Source organism: Bubalus kerabau, chromosome 11, assembly GCF_029407905.1.
Source record: "Bubalus kerabau isolate K-KA32 ecotype Philippines breed swamp buffalo chromosome 11, PCC_UOA_SB_1v2, whole genome shotgun sequence".
NCBI classification, from domain to species: Eukaryota; Metazoa; Chordata; class Mammalia; order Artiodactyla; family Bovidae; genus Bubalus; species Bubalus kerabau.
In genome coordinates this window covers 31,908,954-31,931,504 of record NC_073634.1, presented here as the reverse complement: position 1 = coordinate 31,931,504, position 22,551 = coordinate 31,908,954, and the positions used below count along the sequence as shown (strand labels likewise).

General features: G+C 40.9%; 1 protein-coding gene across 9 annotated transcripts in view; it reads right to left on the bottom strand.

Annotated features, from left to right (window-relative positions):
- Positions 1 to 21,031, bottom strand: part of SOCS5 (suppressor of cytokine signaling 5) — a 72,114-nt gene extending 51,083 nt beyond the window's left edge. The window contains exons 1-2 of one of the 9 annotated variants that reach the window (XM_055540010.1): positions 20,299 to 21,031; positions 18,079 to 18,542 (exon numbers count right to left, since the gene is read on the bottom strand). The gene's annotated coding sequence lies outside the window, so the exon portion shown is untranslated. Of the gene's footprint in view, positions 1 to 17,557; positions 17,751 to 17,792; positions 18,006 to 18,078; positions 18,543 to 18,892; positions 19,352 to 19,407; positions 19,576 to 19,615; positions 19,764 to 19,804; positions 19,916 to 20,131; positions 20,261 to 20,298 lie in introns of those variants that run through there. The other 8 variants (XM_055540002.1, XM_055540003.1, XM_055540008.1 and 5 more) reach the window with 8 other exon arrangements.
- Positions 21,032 to 22,551: the final 1,520 nt, after the last annotated feature.

Sequence of the window (22,551 nt, the reverse complement as noted above, 5' to 3'; positions counted from 1 at the left end):
CTTAAAAAATTATTTTTCCATGTGCATATTTGTAATAAGAGATCTGAAATGATTAAAGGTAACCATGGAAACCTCATTTTCGGATATTAAGCTTTCTTCCTTTCTTTTGAACTTTCTTCTTTATAGCTTTCGCTATGGCTTGAAAATTAAAATATGATGATATGCTGTACCAAAAGTTACAAAGGTTTTTAGGGAATTCCCTGGTAGTCCAGTGGTGAGAACTGTGCACTTTCACTGCTGAGGGCCTGAGTTTGATCTCTGGTCAGAGTACTAAGATTCCACAAGCCACACAACAAAAAAAGTTTTTAAAAAGAAGAAAAATTAAAATGAAATTTTACATTTCCATTTCCAGTTATGATGGAGTAACCGATACAGGGCTAGACCTCCTGCTGTGAAAAACCATGAAACTGGGCAACACATATTAAGTATTATTTTCAGATGTTGGACAACAGGCAGCATCAGACTGCGATTATTCAGAGGAGGGAAATAAAGACTCATGAACACCCTGGTTTTCTGCGTGTACCTGGGAAGGGAAACCTTCAAAGAACAGAGATCTCACTGAGTTGAAAAAATAGAACTTCATGTTTGAGGCTACTGAAGTCACTGGAATTTAAAGAAAATACAAGAAAGAAGGGAGTTATGTTGAGAAGATGTTTCAAAAACCTGTAGAGAGATCTCCTAATTCTTTGCCAAGACTAAGCTGAATATGCACAAGGCAAGACTCCATGAGGCCAAACAAAAAACTCTGGGGAAAGAACAGCTATGGAGCATGCGCTGAACAACTATCTGGAAGACATTCAAATTCCTGGCAGCTGGAGAGGGGGGACCTCAATGATGACTATTACATGCATTTGGTAGAGATCTCAGAAAGGCCACGCCTTAGTATTCAGATCAGATCAGATCAGATCAGTCGCTTAGTTGTGTCCGACTCTTTGCGACCCCATGAATCACAGCACGCCAGGCCTCCCTGTCCATCACCAACTCCCGGAGTTCACTCAGATTCACGTCCATCAAGTCAGTGATGCCATCCAGCCATCTCATCCTCTGTCGTCCCCTTCTCCTCCTGGCCCCAATCCCTCCCAGCATCAGAGTCTTTTCCAATGAGTCAACTCTTCGCATGAGGTGGCCAAAGTACTGGAGTTTCAGCTTTAGTATTATTCCTTCCAAAGAAATCCCAGGGCTGATCTCCTTCAGAATGGACTGGTTGGATCTCCTTGCAGTCCAAGGGACTCTCAAGAGTCTTCTCCAACACCACAGTTCAAAAGCATCAATTCTTAGGCGCTCAGCCTTCTTCACAGTCCAACTCTCACATCCATACATGACCACTGGAAAAACCATAGCCTTGACTAGACGAACCTTTGCTGGCAAAGTAATGTCTCTGCTTTTGAATATGCTATCTAGGTTGGTCCTAACTTTCCTTCCAAGGAGTAAGCGTCTTTTAATTTCATGGCTGCAGTCACCATCTGCAGTGATTTTGGAGCCCAGAAAAATAAAGTCTGACACTGTTTCCACTGTTTCCCCATCTATTTGCCATGAATGATGGGACCAGATGCCATGATCTTCGTTTTCTGAATGTTGAGCTTTAAGCCAACTTTTTCACTCTCCACTTTCACCTTCATCAAGAGGCTTTTTAAGTTCCTCTTCACTTTCTGCCATAAGGGTGGTGTCATCTGCATATCTGAGGTTATTGATATTTCTCCCGGCAATCTTGATTCCAGCTTGTGTTTCTTCCAGCCCAGCGTTTCTCATGATGTACTCTGCATATAAGTTAAATAAACCGGGTGACAATATACAGCCTTGATGTACTCTTTTTCCTATTTGGAACCAGTCTGTTGTTCCATGCCCAGTTCTAACTGTTGCTTCCTGACCTGCATACAAATTTCTCAAGAGGCAGATCAGGTGGTCTGGTATTCCCATCTCTTTCAGAATTTTCCACAGTTTCTTGTGATCCACACAGTCAAAGGCTTTGGCATAGTCAATAAAGCAGAAATAGATGTTTTTCTGGAACTTTCTTGCTTTTTCTATGATCCAGCAGATGTTGGCAATTTGATCTCGGTTCCTCTGCCTTTTCTAAAACCAGCTTGAACTTCAGGAAGTTCACAGTTCACATATTCCTGGAGCCTGGCTTGGAGAATTTGGAACATTACTTTACTAGCGTGTGAGATCTTAGCTAGTCCTACAGTAAATAAAATTGCTGAAAACCAAAGATAAAGAGAAAATCTTTAAGGCAGCCAGAGAAGGGGGAAAAAGATGTATTACATCAAGTGAACAATAGTAAGAATGACCACTAACTTATCAGAAACTTAAGAGAGTAATGAAATGATAGTTTTAAAATGCTACAAGAAAAAAAAAAAAAAAGCTACCAACTTAAAATTCTACATCCAGCATACATATCCTTCAAAAATGAAGGCAAAAGAGAGCAACAAAGTCCAGAATTGTCCTCCTGACACAAACAAGTAGACAACTAGACAAAACATAAATCAATTATTTTCAGACACTAGGTAACAGGCAGTATGGAAATATGACCTCTGAAAGAAGGGAAACAAATGAGGTCAACCCAAAGACTGCCCTAGTTTTCTGTTTGGAACAACAACAAAAGGAGGGGGAACCCAAACAGAGTCAACAGTCTCACCGAGTTCAGGTCACAGAGCTCAGAATTTATGGAGTCTGAGATGAGTAGGATTTGCAGGGCATATGATTATAAAGCTAGAAACTAAACAGAAACCCTCAACAATGTACAGAAGAGGCCTCTGAGTTTCTGGCTAAACACCAATCTGCATATGTGTGTTATGTAAACCTATGAGACTCTCAGAGGAAAACTTCTAAGAAAAAAACAAATATCAGGGAGCGCCAACAACTCCCAGAGTTCACACGGGGCCAGGATCATTCCGTTTCCACCAGCCAGGATGAATAAACCGTGATGAACACGTAAGGCAATCAAATGAGACACAGGAAGGAACATGCCTCAGTAATGGGCCCAAACTAGCCCTAAACTAAAAGCTATTCTAGAACCGCCCAAAACCAAAACCCAAAACACCCCGAAAACAAAAGTCAAAAGATCAAGCTGATCCACAAAGTAACTGCCTGCCAGAATTAAACTTAATACTCAAAAAAGGAAAAAAGAAAAAAAAACAAATATTCAATACCATAATCCCATAAGAAATTACCAAATGTATGAAAAAATAAGAAATGGTCATCTATAATCAGGATCCAGGAGTGGCAGGGATAAAGAGAATTTTAATAAAAGGACTTCAAAAGAGCTATTAGAAAAGAGTTCAAAGGCTTAAAGGAAAACACAGACATAATACAAAGAAAAACCCTAACAGAAAAGTGGAAATTATTTTTAAAAGATCAATGGTAATTCTAGAATTATATTTAAAAAAAAGTATATCTGACAGAAGAATTTAACTGGATGGGTATAACAGTATGTTAGACAAAGGAGAATTTTTAAAAATCTGTGTCCTTGAAGACTGGTTAACATAAACCTTTTACAATGAAAAAAAGAAAAAAAGATTGGAAGAAAAATGAAAAGAGCTTCAGTGATCCTGTGAATTAATATTAAGTTGGTAAATGAACATACGTAGGACTGCAGTCTTAGGAGAAAAGAAATACTTGGGAACTTAAAAATCTGAAGTTAGATGGCTAAAAATTTTGCAAACATGGTGAAACAATATACCCACAGATCTAAAAGTTCAATAAAATGCAAGAATAAACATAAAACCACACCAAGGAACATCATAATAAAGTTGCTGAAAACCAGCGATAAAGAGAAAACCAGCCAAATGGAAAACACACTACATATAGGGAAACAAACATAAAAATCACCACAGAATTCCTATCAGAAATTATGCAAATGAGAGGATAGGAAAATAACATCTTTAAGGTACTAAAAGAGGGGAAAATCCTAAAAGCCTAGAATTCTGTAACTATTAACAATAACTTCCCAAACTGAAGGCAAAATGAGAGAAAGTAAGAGGAGAGACGGAAAGACAGAATGTTGCACTAAAGGAAATGCAATAGTTTTTCAAACAAAAGGAATATGATACTACATACAAACCTGAATCCACATGAAGAAATGATGAAAATGAGAGAAATATGAAAGACATTTTTCTCACCTATAATGGTCTAAAAGGTACAACTGCCTAAAAAGGCAAAAAAACCAGCAACAGGGTTAAAGCACACATATCAAATGTATGACAAAAATGCACAAAAGATGGGAAGGAGAAGCTGGAAGAGTAATATTATGTATGATTCTTACTTATGAAGCGGCATGATAGTATTTGATGGCAGCCCTTAAGTATAAGGGCTACCACTAAAAAATTTTAAGAAAAATGTTATAAATCAATAGAAAAAATAAAACGGAACCATAAAAAATAACCCATCCAAACAAAGACAAGGACATCAAGGAAAAAAAGAATGACTAGTAAACAAATAGTAACATGATACATTTTAATCCAACCTTATCAATAATTACATTCAGTGTAAATGGTCTAAGGTAGTTGTTGGCAATCTTTCTCTATGAAGAACCAGAAAATATTTTATGCTTTGGTCTCTGTCCCAACTACTTAACCTCACCACCTGCAGCGCAACAGCAACTACAAGCAATGGGTCAACGAATGAGCATGATCATGTTCCAACAAAACTTTACATAAACAGGTGGTAGAGTTTGAGCCGATAGCCAAACTTTACCAACTCCTGGTCTAAACACACCAAATTAAGAGAGACATTATCAGATTGGATTTAAAAAGTTAGATGCAACTACACACTGTTTACAAGAAACCTACTTTGACTATAATGATAGACAGGTTAAAAGCTTTTAAAAGGACGGAAGAAAATATACCATGCAACAACGGTAAATATACCATTAATCAAAAGAACACAGAAACTTCAGAACAAGGGAAATTACCAGGAATAAGAAAGGACAGTTCATGGTGACATGGAGGCCAATTCATTAACAAGGCTTAAAAAGTGAAAAGTGAAGTCGCTCAGTCGTGTCCGACTCTTTGCGACCCATGGACTGTAGCCCACCAAGCTCCTCCATCCATGGGATTCTCCAGGCAAGAGTACTGGAGTGGGGTGCCATTTCCTTCTCCAGGGGATCTTCCCGACCCAGGGACTGAACCCAGGTCTCCCACATTTCAGGCAGATGCTTTAACCTCTGCACCACCAGGGAAGCCCTTGATTGTTAACAAGGCTTAACAATCCTAAACACATATGCACCTAAGGGTGCTGTAACAATGCTTGAAACATGGAACAAAATCTGATAGAACTGAAAAGAGAAGCAGAGAAATCCAAAATTGTAGGTGAAAACCTCAGCTGTGCTCTCAGTAACTGATAGAACAGGCAAAAACCTGGTAAAAATATAAGAAGATTTCAAAGACCAATCTAACCTAATTGACATTTAGAGAACATTCCACACAGCAACAGGAGAATACACATTCTTCTCAAATACACACTGAACATTCACCAAGATATACCATCTGTTGGGCCATAAAATAATAAAAAAGCCTAAGTTGCCTGGAATTATTAGGTTTGTTCTATAATCACAATGGCATTAAATGAAAACACAGTAACAAAATAGCTGAAAAATTCCAAAAAGGGAAATTATTTGACAAAACTCTTTGAAACAACCCATGGGCCAAATAAAAATTATAAGAGAAATTAGGAACTATTTTGAATGTAATGGTAATGAAAATTTATAGCTTTAAATGTTGATCATTTTTCAAAAAATTAAAAATCAATGATTTAAGTTTTCACTTTAAAAACTACAAAATGTCGAGCAAATTAAAACCAAAGTATAGAGGAAGTAAGGAATTAGTAAAAGATAAAAAAAACTTAAATCATGAAATAGAAAACAGATAAATCACAGAGCAAATGAACAAAACCAAAAGTTGATTTTGGAAAGGACTGATAACCCCTAGCTAGAGTAATCAGGAGGAAAAGAAAATAAATCCAACAACCAGGAATGAAAGAGGGAACACCAGTACATATCTTACATTAAAAGAAAATACAGTTTCATAAAATGTGTAATTTATTTTTCAAGCTGATAAATTCGACAAGTTAGATGAAGCAAATTCCTCAAAAGACACAAATTACCAAAACAGACACCAAAAGAAATAGAAAATCTGAAGAGTCTTAGACCTATCCCTTTAAAAATCAAATCCTTGATTAAGAACCTTTCTACAAAGAAAACTCCCAGGTCCAGATGGCTTCACTGGTGAGGTCTATCGAACACTTAAGGAAGAACTTCAATTGTACCCAAACTCTTCCCTTAAAAAAAGGTAGAGGGAACACTGCTGGTAGGAGTATAAATTGGGAAACCCACCTTGGAAATTGTTCTGTTAGTTTCTCATGTTAAACACACCTATCCCATACACCTAGCAATTGCACTTCTAGGTATCCACCCACACGTAAGGAATACATGTGTCACAGAAAGCCTGTATGGGTATGTTCAAAGCAGCTTTCCTCATAACAGCTGAGAACTGCAACGTTTACTTTCATAATAATAAACCACAGTTTATCTATACAATGAAACACTAGTCAGCTAACTGAAAGGAATTAAACACTATTACATGATCACACTGTTACATGTATCAGGATGAATTTATATTTCAAACAAGAGCTTTATATAATTTTTATGCCCAGGAAAGTTTGAGAACTACCGGTATAGAAGTACATAATACAAAAACAAAAGAAAATATAAGGAATTTGGATGGTATATAAATTAATCACTGCCACATACATCAAATTACATCATAACCTGTACTTAACAGTTGTCATCTTCCATAATTGCTTAATTGCTATTTAAATCATGTTATGATACTTCTCTGTCCCCATTCAACTTTCTACTTATGTACTTTGCTGCTGCTGCTGCTAAGTCGCTTCAGTCGTGTCCGACTCTGTGCGACCCCATAGACAACAGTCCACCAGGCTCCCCCGTCCCTGGGATTCTCCAGGCAAGAACACTGGAGTGGGTTGCCATTTCCTTCTCCAATGCAGGAAAGTGAAATCGCTCAGTCGTGTCCGACTCTTAGCGACCCCATGGACTGCAGCCCACCAGGCTCCTCCGTCCACGGGATTTTCCAAGCAAGCGTACTGGAATGGGGTGCCATCGCCTTCTCCAACTTACGTACTTTAAGGAGTACTAACTCCAAATTTTAGTTTTCAGTCATTTAACACTAATTTCTCATGAACCACATCCCAAACTGCATTTTAGATAAAGAATCCTGTTCACCAGTTCCTTTGCTTTTCTTAAAGTTCTACCTTCTTGGTACATACTGTTTTCCCTAGCTCTTTAATAGTGTTATTCTTACTTTTCGCTGCACAGCCTTGTCTTGCTACCTCCTTTAAAACTGAACCAAAAACTCATCTTTTCCACTAAGTACTAAACCACCTCAGATTCTTTCCAAATTCCCTCGGCACTTGAAGACCTAGCTCCTAATAGATGTATTTGTTTTACTGAATTTGGACATCTCTTCTTAATGACTCACCAACTCCATCCCCTGGATTAAAAGAGTAGAACCTTGGGGGAGAACTGAAAAGATTATAGACCTCTTCAAGGCTCTTTCTCTTGTGCTGTTTTTACTTTTCCCTCTTAAGACTGCCATTCTATTGCCAGAGCCTTGAGCTCCATAGGGCTGGAAAGGTAGGAAAGAGAGGTAAAGAGATGGTTAATTAGAGCTGCTCTGGCCGAGATTTTAAAGGTAAAAAAAGCCTTGGAGCTTCAGTATCTGTTCAGACAACCCCGCCAGCTCAAGAAAGCAAACAGGATTCCAAAAAGAGACTAAAGTGAAGAATAAGGAAGTGCATTTGTCTACGAATTCCCTGTTATGCTGGATGGCCAGACAGGATGTGGTACACTATTTCAAGGACACTAAAATATTTCTGGCTTGCTGGCAGTAAATATTTCTATGTATTCTTTGTAAGGCTACGTGGTAGGTGTTTGACTAGAGGTGGGCAAAATTTCAAACAAATATTTTAAAATGTCTACATTCTTGAGCTTAGCGTTAACACTGGCAGTTACTTTTTGTTCCACATGATTATTTAGGAATTATGGTCATTACTTGTCTAATTTCAAAACTTTCAACTACAAACTTTATACCTTCCAAATCATATCTATAAAGCTGAGCATGCTCCTGAGCTAGACCCATTATTTCCAACTGATCACTTATTACCTATCCAAAAAGCAAACTACTTATCTGAAAGCAAACTCCGTGTTTCCCTTCTCTCACTTGCACATATTATTCTACCGCCAAGTCAGGAACCTTAGACTCATCTTCAACTTCCTTAAACTCCAAACACAAACCAAGTCTGGAGGAGTTAAAACTCCTATGTATCACTGAAATCAGTGCTCTTGTTTCTATCCCTATTACAAATTCAGACCATCATAATCTCATTCTTGAATGACAATTATACAGCCTTATATGGCATCTTTGACTGTGATTTGCCTACCAGAGGCCAGAGGAAATACCTCATTCACTCACTCTACTGTATGTACTGTTGGTTGTTTGGTGGCTAAGTCGTGTCTGACTCTTGTGACCCCATAGACTGTATAGCCTGCCAGGCTCAGGAGTGGGTTGATATTTCCTTCTTCAGGGGATCTTCCCAACCCAGGATCAGGTTTGATCCTGCACTGCAGGTGGATTCTTTACCACCGAGCCACCAGGGCAGCATTGCTGGTGAATAAATGTCTCCATTACCTGCTCCTCTAGGCTGCTCTCTTTATTACACCTATAACTGTTTTTAAAAGACCAAACTATTTTTCATCACTTCCTCATCTATAAAAGAAAATAAAAACCCTAGCTTGTACTATTGCATTTTGTTCCCATTCTACCTTGGTTCTAGTCTGACTCCCTAATTTTCTTTTGTACTTATTCTGACAGATCAAACTTCACCATTTTCCTTAAACACACTATGCCTTTTATTTTTAAGAATCTAGAATAAACAGTAACTCAGTCCAGCTTATTTTATTTTTATGAGCACCCTTATACAATTTAAAGCCATTCAGTTCAGTTCAGTTCAGTCACTCAGTCGTGTCCGACTCTTTGCGACCCCATGAATCGCAGCACACCAGGCCTCCCTGTCCATCACCAACTCCCGGAGTTCACTCAGACTCACGTCCATCGAGTTGGTGGTGCCATCCAGCCATCTCATCCTCTGTTGTCCCCTTTTCCTCCTGCCCCCGATCCCTCCCAGCATCAGAGTCTTTTCTAATGAGTCAACTCTTCACATGAGGTGGCCAAAGTACTGGAGTTTCAGCTTTAGCATCATTCCTTCCAAAGAACACCCAGGGCTGATCTCCTTCAGGATGGACTGGTTGGATCTCCTTGCAGTCCAAGGGACTCTCAAGAGTCTTCTCCAACACCACAGTTCAAAAGCATCAGTTCTTCAGTGCTCAGCTTTCTTCACAGTCCAACTCTCACATCCATACATGACCACTGGAAAAACCATAGCCTTGACTAGATGAACCTTTGTTGGCAAAGCAATGTCTCTGCTTTTGAATATGCTATCTAGGTTGGTCATAACTTTCCTTCCAAGGAGTAAGCGTCTTTTAATTTCATGGCTGCAATCACCATCTGCAGTGATTTTGGAGCCCCAAAAAATAAAGTCTGACACTGTTTCCACTGTTACCCCATCTATTTCCCTTGAAGTGATGGGACCAGATGCCATGATCTTCGTTTTCTGAATGTTGAGCTATGTTCTGAATGTTAAAGCCATTAGCTAAACCTATATAGAAGTGGAGAAACAGACAACACAGTCAACTCTCAATTAGCCTATTTTCATAGCCTTATTAACATGGTCAATGTAGACTACCTGCTGAGCTACTTCCTTATTGTAAGTTACGGTTAAAAAGTTCTCAGTTACTGATGTATTACTCTCCTTTTGATCAACTGGCACAAAGAGAACTACAGCTCAATCTTCTTCACATTCATTCACTTCCTTTCTTTGATCTTGAACATCTTCCTTCACCACTTCTGCTGTTTCTCTCTTGTACTTTTCTCTTCCTAAAGTTTTCACAGCATCTTCTTTGTCCATCCTTCTCAAGAGAATCGGTATTCCTCTATCACTCTTACTGATAGAACACTTAAAAATTTACAAAGTACTTTCACATTTACCTACTCACTTGGTTCTTAGAACCTCATTTTTTGAGGGTGCCAAAAATCAATAAATACAAAATACGTGTAACAGTTTATACACGATAGATGTCATCCTTATAAGTGAAATATAAAATATTTTCTTACATTTTAACTCACATTTAAAGAAACTACAATTTCTCTCTTCACCTTCTCATCTCTTAAAACAGTACAAGCCTTCTCCTACTTTCATAGCAAGAAAATTAATGCCTGTTTCAATGTTATCCAAATGTTTTCACACCCCTCTTTCAGACCACTAGGAGATCCCAGGTCTCTGGACTCCTACTCTGGTGTCTTTTCTACCCAAAAACTGTTTTTTGTTAATGTTTCCCTTAGTAATGCCCATTAATAATCCAAAATGTTATAAAGTCAACAGGAGAAACATTTTATGGGCAGCCAGAACTACCAGTAAGACTATACAATACACTAAAACATTTTTATTGTTGTTGTTTAGTTGCTAAGTCATGCCCAACTCTTTGTGACTGTATCCTGCCAGGCTCCTCTGTCCATGGGATTTCCCAGGCAAGAATACTGGAGTGGGTTGCCATTTCCTTCTCCAGGGGACCTTTCCGACCCAGGGATTGAACCCGTCTCCTGCTTGGCAGGCAGATTCTTCACTACTGAGCAGCCTAGGAAACCTAAAACATCCCTAGTTTTCCTTAAAAATCAATAATTTAAGGAACGTCTTTAAGTCCTCTCAGAATATCCAGACACTGTCTCTTCTGGTAATGACATCCAAAGCTGCCACAGCAAAGGAGTACAACCGCATTCCATAAACTCTAAATGATGACAAGTTTGAAGAGCTGCCCCCTAATATATCCGGAAATGTTTAGGGTTAACAATAAAAAAAAACCAGGGCCTCAGTCCCAGTTCTACCACATACTGGCCAACTTGGGAAAGTTACTTAACTTCTCTGAATCAAACTTCCTCTTTGATAAAACTGAATGCCACCTACATTTCAAAACTGTTAAAACAGAATTAAATCAAAGCACGATGACAAATCTCTTGGCCTGGAACATAATAGTAAAAATGGTAACCCTTTGTGTAATTATTTTCATGTACAACAACATTCTTGTTTTCAGAACCTGGCCCCACAACACTCAACATGTTCCTCCTTGGACTTTGTGGCCAAGCAGTAACTATAATGAATGCCTTCAAGGAAGTTATCGCCATGACTTCTGGATCCCCTTCCTGGGTCACAGCTCAGGCTATAAATATAATTTGGACTATCTTCTCCTAAATGCATTATCTTGTTCTCTGCCACACAAAAACTCATCGAAGGATGTTCCGGTAGCTTCTTCTTGTTGGCTTGGCTTTTAACTGCTTGGAACGACACATGGAGTCAGCTGCAGTCAGCTGCAAATCTGGCAACTTTCAATGCCAGTATGTCTTTAAACCATTTATAAAAATGTTAAATAAAATTAGTCCCAGCACCAATCATCTGAAGAGTAATAAGGATGGCCTACTTCTCATGTTAATAACCAAGGTCAAAGACTAAATAAATAATTAGATAAATTAGCTCCCCTTTGACTACATGCATATTTTAACTCTTACAGTACTTGGACTTCTCCCAACAGGTTATATTTAATGTTTACTAAGTTCATCCTTCAGCAGTTTTCCTGATACAAAGACACACCTAATACATAGAACCTAGGATCAATGCTAGGGCTAAAACTCCTACCAAAGCCCAGTTTCCTTCAACATTCTCTCTCCAACCTCTAATTCTTAACTTTCTTCCTCTGACTACCTGCCGCATATGCAGGCCTGAAGTTCAGTTCCCAAATCATTTTCATTCCATCATTTTATCTTTCATGTTCCATTTTAAGCCTATGTATTTATATGTATAATTTAAATAAGCTTCTATCCTTTTCAATTGCTTGAAATACCACATATGAATTCTTGATTACCACCTCTAACTGAAGATTCTGGCTCAGAATAGAAAGACTGGATATTATTCCTGTATGCAGGCATGCATGCTTAGTCGCTCAGTCATGTTGAGCTCTTTGTGACTCCATGGACTGTAGCTCCACCAGGCTCCTCTGTCCAAGGAATTCTCCAGGCTAGAATACTAGAATGAGCAGCCATTCCCTTCTCCAGGGGATCTTCCCGACCCAGAGATCAAACTCTACCTCCCCAGTCTCCTGCATTGCAGAAAGATTCTTTACCATCTGAGCCACAAGGGAAGCTCTGTAGTTTTCCAATAAAATAAGGAAGTTATTATTTGAAGACAATCCCAGAGCAGATAAACTCATTTCAAAAATAACTGTTTCAAAATTATTTTCACCACTGCTTTTCTTATTAGTTTTGATAAAGATACAGTAACTGAATGACATCTCACCAAAGGGAAGGTAAATTTAATTTTGATGTGAACCAGCATGTAAGTAAAATGCTTATATACCATTAGTGAACTTGCAGACATATATTCTCCCTATATGTATTTAGCAATCGTGTCACTATGGTTTCCCTCAGGGCATTCCTCAGAATTTGTCACCTGCATGGAGAGTTGCTGTTGTTTAGCTGCTAAGTCATGTCCAACTCTTTGCAACCCCATGGACTGCAGACCACCAGGCTCCTCTGTCCATGGGATTTTTCAGGCAAGAATACTGGATTGGGCTGCCATTTCCTTCTCCAGGGGACCTTCCTGACCCAGAAATCAAACCCACGTTTCCTGCACTGCAGGCAGATTCTTTACCACTGAGCCACCAGGGAAGACCAGGTGGAGAGTAAAGACAGGTAACTTTCAGTTAAACTATTCAGATGCAAACTTACCCAACACCACAGTCCAACTCAGCCAATTACCCTTCAAGATTACTTTTGCTCTAACCAGATACAAAAGCCCTTTCCCCCCTTTAAAAGTAGGATAGCTGGATAACTCAGATGAAAAATTCATTATTAAGTTGAGCAAGGCAAATGATTTCTATTTTCCCTGTCACTCTCTAACATCTACACTGAGGCTAAGAAAAGTAGTTTGCATGGTCTGTATCTACTCAGTCCATATACTCATGAATTTTCAATATGACTAACAGGCAATTCACAACACCATAATTATTTTTAAATACATGAAGAAAATCAACTTAATGAAAAACTGAGTAATGGTTTGTTGTTTTTTTTTATTATAGCATGGTATTCACCATATCTTTTGAAACCATATTTAACTAAATATTTTATTCACATAATTAGATTAGATGTAAAGAAAAGATCTGTATGTCTGCTGCTGCTGCTGCGTCGCTTCAGTCGTGTCCGACTCTGTGCGACCCCATAGACAGCAGCCCACTAGGCTCCTCTGTCCCTGGGATTCTCCAGGCAAGAACACTGGAGTGGGTTGCCATTTCCTTCTCCTATGCATTAAAGTGAAAAGTGAAAGGGAAGTCGCTCAGTCGTGCCCAACTCTTAGCGACCCCATGGACTGCAGCCTACCAGGCTCCTCCATCCATGGGATTTTCCAGGCAAGAGTACTGGAGTGGGGTGCCATTGCCTTCTCCGGATCTGTATGTCTAAGTTCTACAAAATTCCTAAAAGTATGTCATGAGGCCAAAAATGACCAGCAAATTGTAGTAATTTCATAATCTTTATTATAACAATTTATCAAAAGAGGACTAAGGGTTGGTCCCTCTTAAACAGTAAAATTCTGTACTAATGAAAGGAAAAGAAAATGACTCTGGAAACTTTTGGTGACTCCATGTAACTCTTAGCCCTGCTGGTCAGTGTTACTTTAGAATAAGGGATGACCCGTGTGTTTATCATCTGAAGTACCACCAAAAGAATGCCTACCTGAGATCTAAAACAAAATAGTTGAAATCAAGTACTGGCATAATAAAAATGCTTTTGAGCTACAACTTATTTCTTATTTTAATCTCAAACGTGTAAAATAGGCTCAATTCAATGAAATTCTAAAAATAAGGGCAATTTTTAAATATTATGTGATATAACTTAAAAAATAATTGAAATTAATGTAAAAAAAAAAAAGGTATTAAGAAAAAGTAAGCTCTTGTGTGACTGCTTCCCTGGTGGCTCAGTGGTAAAGAACCTGCTGCCAATGCAGGAGACGCGGATTAGATCCCTGGGTAGGGAAGATCCCTTGGAAAAGGAAATGGCAACCCACCCAAGTATTCTTGCCTGGGAAATCCCATGGACGGAGGAGCCTGGCAGACTACTGTCCACAGGGTCTCAACAAGTCAGACACGACTTAGTGACTAAGCAACAACAACAAACAGAAGACAAGCTGCTATAACATCAACTGAAGAACCTGATGAGGACGAACTCCAAAATGTCCAGGAGAAAAAATCTGCCACTGTCACCATAAAACACATTTGCTAAACCACATGTTCTTGAGACTAGTGAGATCTGGGCTACAGCAAATCAAAAAGAAATAAATGCTATAAAATTGGAGTTAAACAAATTTTATCACTAAAACCTAATAGTTCAATGAATGAAGTCATCAAAATATTCACTCAAAAGAAAACAATGTTCAATGATTTTCTCATGGTTCCATTGGGAGAAGGGGGTTGCAAATAGTAAAAGACCTTACAGAGACCTGGTTTCCTCACCTAAGTTTAACAAGGAGGCCTGCAGAACTCACTGTATTTTCAACAGATTATCTGCAAATCAATTGTTAACATTTTAATTCTAGAATAATGAAACTTCTACAACGGTCTCCCAGTGACATTCAGAACAGCCACACTCACTATAACTTGATAGATATATCTAACTCAAGTTCCAAGGTGAGCAGACTAATGACTAAAAATAAATAAATAAAGGAGGGCATCATTTGCTCTAAGTGTCCCTTAAAGCAGACTGTTATTTGATCATGCATTTATCTAGGAAATTTGTGTAGCCACAAAGTGACTTCATTAATAGCAAGTAAACAATTGGACACATAAGTGCTCGTATATACCTAATGAACATTATAAATGATATCTAATATTTGTTGTACCCTTACTCTGTACTTTTAATCCTCACCAATACCCCATGAGGGGGTGTATTTACTAACCTCACTTTACATGTGAGGAAACTTAGGTACACAATGGTTAACATAATTTGCCAGGGATCATGATGTTATTATACAAATCCAGTCTTTACTACAACTATGATCAAAATCATGTTTTTATAATTATGCAATTCTACCACTGTTCTTTTTAAAGGTACTAAAATCCATTTTAACAAAACCCCCACACATATTTAAAATAATAATTTTTTTATAACTTATTTTTAAAATATCTGAGCCTACCGAACTGAAAACTTTTTAAGCAATTAAGTTTTAGCATAAAAATTATAGAACACTAGCCTACTCTAAGAAGTTCACCTACTATTTCAATCTAGATGACAATGAGAGGGAAACATCAGCACTTGCACTAACAATGCTGCATACTGTTTTAAAATGTTCAATAAAAGCTCATCTTATTGTATATCATTTCATGTATAATAGTAGTCAACCCAAGTTTCCCCATCCTTAGAAGGGAACAATATCACCCATAATCCTAAAACCACTTATAGTGGGCACCAGAATGCTTTAGAAATAAACAATGTGAACATGATAACGTAGAAAAACCCTGCACTAGAGTCCAGAGACCTGCCACCAATCGTGGCTCATCACTAGCTAGCATTTTAGACCCTTCCACTGGTCTGGGTCTCAGTCTCCTGATCTGCAAAATAATCATATCCAAATTCTACTCTTCCAGCTCTAAAAGAAATGTGACTCATACACATAAATCTTTTTTCCAAGCTTCCTATTCTCACTCTGTTTAGTTATTACCATTACTTTGCAGGCATTATGCATTATTTTTCCTTATTTTGACAATGGGCGAATAGCCCGTTCTAAACAAGGCTAAGAGGAGAAAGCCTTTCTGACCACTGGTTTGCCATAAATGAGTCCGAAGGTGAATAATGTAGAAGCTATTATAATGTTAAAAGGTGTTAGGTTTCAATATTTTAGGCTACTGTTTTGTGTGCCAGTACATTCTCCCTAAGGACAAATAGTAAAATTCAAGGACAATAGGGAGAAAAAAATTTAATTTTCTATTATTTATTCAATAACTAAGAAGGTGCCAAGTGAATATAACTAACAACCTTTTGCAGAAATGTTTTCTCTGACGGATGAATTACATTTTACATCAAAGTGAAAATATGATCTACAAAATTTTCTCTTATGCTTAAATACTCCCTTAAAAAAAAAAAGCTTTTATTTTATAAATTGTGATGAATCAGTAAGATATATGATTGTGAAAAAATTAAAAATCTAGCTGTGAAATTCTTAGCTTCCTCTTCTAAGAGACATGAAGAACCTCCATGGGCTGCCACAGAGGTGGATTCTGTGGACTAACCCTGGTATGAATTTTCTATGCTCTTAACTCATTTTCAAGAGTGTTATGCAAATACAAGATTATTAAACTTAAACTAAGCTTCAGACAATAAAATTCCCAACTGTTAGAAAATCAAGCTGATTTTTGTATTGCTTTCTAGAGCTGCTAGCCTACCAAATATCTTCCCAGTTCAACAAAGTTAAAATATTTTAAACTTCTATAAAATTTGTGGTTCAATTTTATATGACCTTGTAAAGAAACAATTAAAAACAAGGGAAAGAAAGCCCGTGAATTACTTATTAATCTTATAGAATAAAAGTCATTAGCAACCTGTAATAATAGTACACATCAGTCTAAACGTTAAACTGGAAGGAAGTAAACTACTGCTATGGATGGAGAGACCTGAAGGAGGGATCTTCAGCAGATGGAGAAGCTGCTACAAGAGGTGCAGTTTGTGAATTTCAAGGTGCAGTTTGAGAATTTCCAGCAAAAATAATAACCGGGAAAACACCATCTAACGCATACATACATTTTAGAAGGTAGCTGCCAAGGTCCACCTTTTGGTTGGAATGCCAAAAGAAAATGTCAAAAATCACCTCGTGACTCCAATCCTCCAGCCTTTCAAAGTTCAGAACCAAGCCAAGATGAGCCGCTTAAACTGTTTCTGAGCATCCTTCTTTAAATACAACGCCCTCTCCAGAAAGTCACTTAGCCTCAGCTACTTGAATCCCCAAATCCCAGTACCAAAGAATCTTAGGACCCCAAGTAGTTGAAGAGGGTCTTCCAGCGCCCGCCTGAGCATCCCTTTCCACCTCGAGTTAAACTCCGGAGGTGCTCCAGCCACTTCCCCCATCCAAGTTTCCCAGTTCCCTCTCTCATCTCCCGGTGGACCTTCTCGTCGACCTTGAGGACCCCCGGATTGGAGCCTCAGAGCCCAGTATCTTGACGGGTGCCCTCTTCCATGCAGCGCGCGCAAATGCCCCACAGTCTCTGGTGACCCCCGAGATTGGCCATGACCCTGATCATGAACGCCCTCCGACTAGCCTGGAGCGATCCCTCTCCCCTTAGGCGCCCCACATTCCTCCAACCAGAAAAATTATTCAACGAAATGCATTGAAAGCCTACCAAGCGCAAGCTCCCACTATGCGCCTCACGGTCTGCACCGAGCTCGAGGCCCGGGTCCGCCGTCCCCCGCCCGTCGTCCTCTTCCCGGCCGGAGGGCCGGCGCTGCCTCCGCCCGGGATGTGGAAGCGCCGGCCAGAGACGGACTGCGCCCGGCGCGAGCACCTGGGGCGGCAGCTAACGGCGGCGCGGGGGCCGGGGAGCGCTCACCAACCAGGTCGGCCGCGGGGACACTCACCGGTCGGGGCGCGCGGGGCGGCCTCATCCAGGGGCACCTGCGGCCAGGCAGGACGGGCCCGGACGGCGCAGTCACCAAGAGCGAGTCTGCCGGCCAGCCCGCCGGTCCCGTCCGGCTCCCAGCGACTGCCCGAGTGAGCGCAGTCTCGCTTCCTCCGGACGGAGCCCGGGGACCCCAGCTCCGCCGGATGCCCCCTCCAGGCCCCCACCCCTTTCCCGGGCCGCCTCCCCCTCTTCACCCTTTACCCCTCCCCCCACCCCCCAACCCCCACCGGAATGGAAAATACCTCCCGGGGCGGGGGGCGGTGGCGGCACGCCTCTCTGAAGGGCAGCCTACCGTGACCAATAGCAGTCGGGGCTCTGGAGGGGCGGGATTCCTAGCGGCCAATCCGAAAGCGTGTAGGTGAAGGCCAAAGGAGGGAGGCTGGGAGCGAGAGTTGGGCGGCCCGGGAGTCAGGGAGGTCCGGCCGCTCGGGTACGCTCTGTGCGCGGCTGCCATTTTGGAGTCGGGCCGCTGCGACGGCGGCCGGGTCCGGCCCGGGGGAAAGGGAGGAGCCAGTCAGATGGGAGATATGAGGTCACGTGGGCTTTAGGGGCGGAGTAAAGCGGGCCCAAGGGGAGGGGTCGGCGGCGGCGAGTCACTGGGTCTGAGCAGGGTCACGTGGTCCGAGAAGGGGCAGTGGTGGGCTTGAGGGCGGAAGGTCAGCCTTGAAGTGGTGGGAGGAGGAACGCTTTGTCCCTGGTTTCAACTCTGTTAGGGAAAAGGAAAGGAAAAATGTTGAATGGAGGCCTGAGTTCCTTGTCGGAAAAAGTGAATGAGTCTCCCTAGTTCCCTCCAGCAAGGAGCCTATTACTAAATTCCAAGATCCACGGGAACCTAGGCACTTCGTTTAATTCAAGTAATCCCATCCCTATTGCCAGCTGTCACAAACGTGACTCAGATCGGATGGAGGGGTGTCTCCCACTTTTTGCTTGCAGTTTGGCTGGAAGGGCCCCCCCGCCCTAGAAATGGCTAAAAGGATAAAAGCATAGTTGAGGTAGTCCGACTCCACCAGGACAGGCCATCTGGACTTATAGAAGCCTTGTCATTCACAAACTTACCGACCTCTTTTGTGTTAGACATACCCATGGTCGTATTACAACACCTCCAAACAAAACAATGAGACCCTGTCTGGCTCTCAGCCGTATTTCAATTCTTGCTTCCAGTACAGACTAAATTATGTTCCTTACTAATCCACTGAAAGTGCCCCTCTCAAGGCCACCAGTGACGTCCATATGATCGAGTTCAAGGGTCGCTTGTATAAAGTGATCTCTTTTGCAGTAGTTTCTAAGGTCTCCCCTCACTCCAGTTTCCCTAAAACCATAAACTCTCAGATTGTATTTCTTTTCAGTTAACCTTTCTAATTCAATTGTGTTGGCTTCTTAAGAGAGTCCCAGGATCTAATGCTTAGTCCTCTGCTTAGTAGGTACAGAGTCATTCTGCTGCACACTAAGGTGGTCTAACCATTCTGATGACTGAGTGTACCTTTAATGAGGTTCCAATCTGCCTGTCTTAGTGCTTTTGGATATCTCCACCTAAATCTAATCTTGACACATCCAAATAGGAACTGAAATACCATAAGAAGTCCACAAAACTTGCTCCTCCCCGTCTGTTATCTTCTTTGATAACATCACCATTCATTCACTTAACCAAACCAGAACCTGGGAGCAATCCTCCAGGCTACTGCCTCCTTGCTGTAATACTTCTGTACCCCTTTGAGCTTTGTCCTGTTGATTATCTTTTCTAATTGCCCTTTCTCTCAATTTCAACATCCATTGCCTCACCTGGGCCATTTATTCATTAGCCCAGTATTTACTAAGCATTTTACAATGTGCCAGGCACTGTTTGAGGTGCTTAGGATATAGTGGTGAACAAAACTGACAAAGTTCCTGAATAGGGTGAAATAAAGCATATATGAGTAAAGTAGCAAATTAATAATTCAGGGGGTGATATACACTATAAAGATCTCCCACCAAAAAACAGAGAAACATGCAAGAATCTCCTGAAGTTGTTGCCCAGCTCTTCACCTCAGTCTCCCCCTCCATCCTACTCCCCCAGCCTCCCCACCCTGCTTAGTATCCTCTCATCCTTCCTTCTTGTTCTCAAAGAAAAGATGGCCCTGATTGTTTCATCTGGAGCGGTTTTACTTCCTTTCATCTGTGAGGACTTCCCTCTACCTTTTTGTTAGGGCTGCCTCAATACCAATCCCCCAGCTAGGAGATAAGCTACTTTGAGGGCAGGGGTCAGACCTTACGCGTCTTTGGGCCTCCACAGTGTCTTGGCTCAGAATAGGTACTTACAAAATGCATATTGAAATGAACTGGCGAAATCTCCTGACCCCTGAAGCAGGCTGCCACAAAAGCATCTTGAGCCCAGTCAGAATGGAAGGTCAATAAGCTCATCTATTAGAGTGCAGAGGCTGTGATGCCTCCTGGCAGGGGGCAGGGTAATAAGTGAATGAGATTACCTCTGTTGGTTCCTTCCAGGCCTGGGATTCCATGATGCTGTGTCCCATGTGGGGCAGGAGTTGCATCATAAACACGACTTTACTTGACAGTGCCAAGTACACATGGGCAATTTAAAAGTACTCTTTGTTTCTGATGAGCTTCAAACCCAGAGCACTCTGGGTAAATTGCCAGGAGAGGCTCTGCAGGAGAAGGGTTGCAGTTGCCACTTGACTCTATTTCCAGGCCCTTAGGTGTTGCACCCCAACAGGGAGTGAGATGTTGCCAGTTCCATCATAGTCATTGTAATTAAACCCAAGTTCTGGCAAAGGGCAGTGCGTAATTATGAAGTACTATTATGGTTTTTATCATTATTAGGCACCCAGCTGCCCAGCCCAGAAAACCACAGTAGTAAAACATGGAGAAGCCAAGCTCCTCTCCCAGCTGGCATGAATCAATACCAGGTGTATTGGCACACAGTCCTGGAGCTCTGCTCATCAAGATGAAACCTTCTGTCCCGTCTTCTTGGCAAGATAAAATGTTAAATGAATGAAAAGAGGAAATGTAAAGAAAGACCTTTGCCACCTCCTCTAAATGGAGTTCCATTTTTTCCGTGTCCCCAGAATGATCTCCTCTCATCTACATATTTATTGTGTAAATCTTTTTCAACTTTATCCTTGACCTGCCAGCTTTCTAAGCGTCATTCACCCATGTCTCTGGAGGATGTATTAGCTAGGGTGGGAGTGCAGAGTGCAGAAAAGAGCACTTTTACTTTCAAGAAACTTTTAATACAGACCCAATAATTCAGAAAGTATAGTCAGGCCTGACAAGGCATCTGCCTTTTATTGAGCGCCTACTCAATGCCATACTTGGCATTGTCACATATGCTGCTGCTGCTGCTAAGTCACTTCAGTCGTGTCCGACTCTGTGCGACCCCATAGACGGCAGCCCAACAGGCTCCCCCGTCCCTGGGATTCTCCAGGCGAGAATACTGGAGTGGGTTGCCATTTCCTTCTCCAATGCATTAAAGTGAAAAGTGAAAGAAGTCGCTCAGTTGTGTCCGACTCTTAGCGACCCCATGGACTGCAGCCTATCAGGCTCCTCCATCCATGGGATTTTCCAGGCAAGAGTACTGGAGTGGGGTGCCATTGCCTTCTCCGTCACATATGCTAACTGACTTGATCCACACCACCCTGCAAGGTGCCTCTTATAATCCTTATTTTCTTCAAGATCTCAAAGACTTAGTGACAGAACTGAGAATCCAACATAAATGTACAAATTTGGTGACTGTATATTCATGGTAGATGTGTTCACACTGGGTGGTGAATACAGGTATCAGATTCCTCCTCCTCCTGTCAAATTACACATGGTTTTTTGAACAAAGTAGATTTTAAGCTGAATATGGAAAGAACAATTCAGAAGTAGTGCTGAGGGAATGGTGCCAAACAAGGAGGCCAAATTGGCCATAAGCCTGAAATCAATCAATATGGGAAGATTTCTTGTTCAGCGGTGAGTCATATTGTATTCTTCAAGTACCTTTATTATCTCAGCTTTTCCAAATGGGGAAGTCAACCCAGGTGGTACAAGGGTGGGCTGAGGATGAAAGAGGGTGGTTTGGGGAAGGAATAAGTTTTTGAATGGAGGACTCCCAAATGGCCCATAAACTGGCACCTCAGGCACTGGCTTCTGGAACCAATGACACCATGGCAGCTTTCCTTGCTGCCTATCAGTTGTTTTTAACTGATGTGTCTAGAACAGTTTCTCATTCTCTTCTTTCTTATAAAACAATTAACAGTTTTTAAAAACAATTTAGCAGTATGTTATACAAGGCGGTTCACTTTTATTTTTAGCAGTTTTTTTTTTAAGGAATTCAAGATTATATAAAATGAACCCATTTAAAGTGCACCATTTGATCTGTTTTGAGACATGTATACCCTTGTAATCACTATCATAATCATGAAATAGAACATTTACATCACCCCCAAAAGTTCCCTTGTGCCCCTTTCACAGCAGCAATGTTAATACAATTTACATTTTGATTACTCCTAATCTGTCTGTAACTTCAACCTTGCTTTCAAATTTTAGACCCATATTTATAGCCATCTACTTGACATATATGGGCTTCCAAGGAGACACTAGTGGTAAAAGAAACTACCTGCCAACGCAGGAGCCGGAAGAGTGGATTCAATCCCTGGATTGGAAAATACCCTAGAGGAGGGCATGGCAACCCATGCCAATATTCTTTCCTGGGGAATCCCATAGACAGAGGAGGCCGG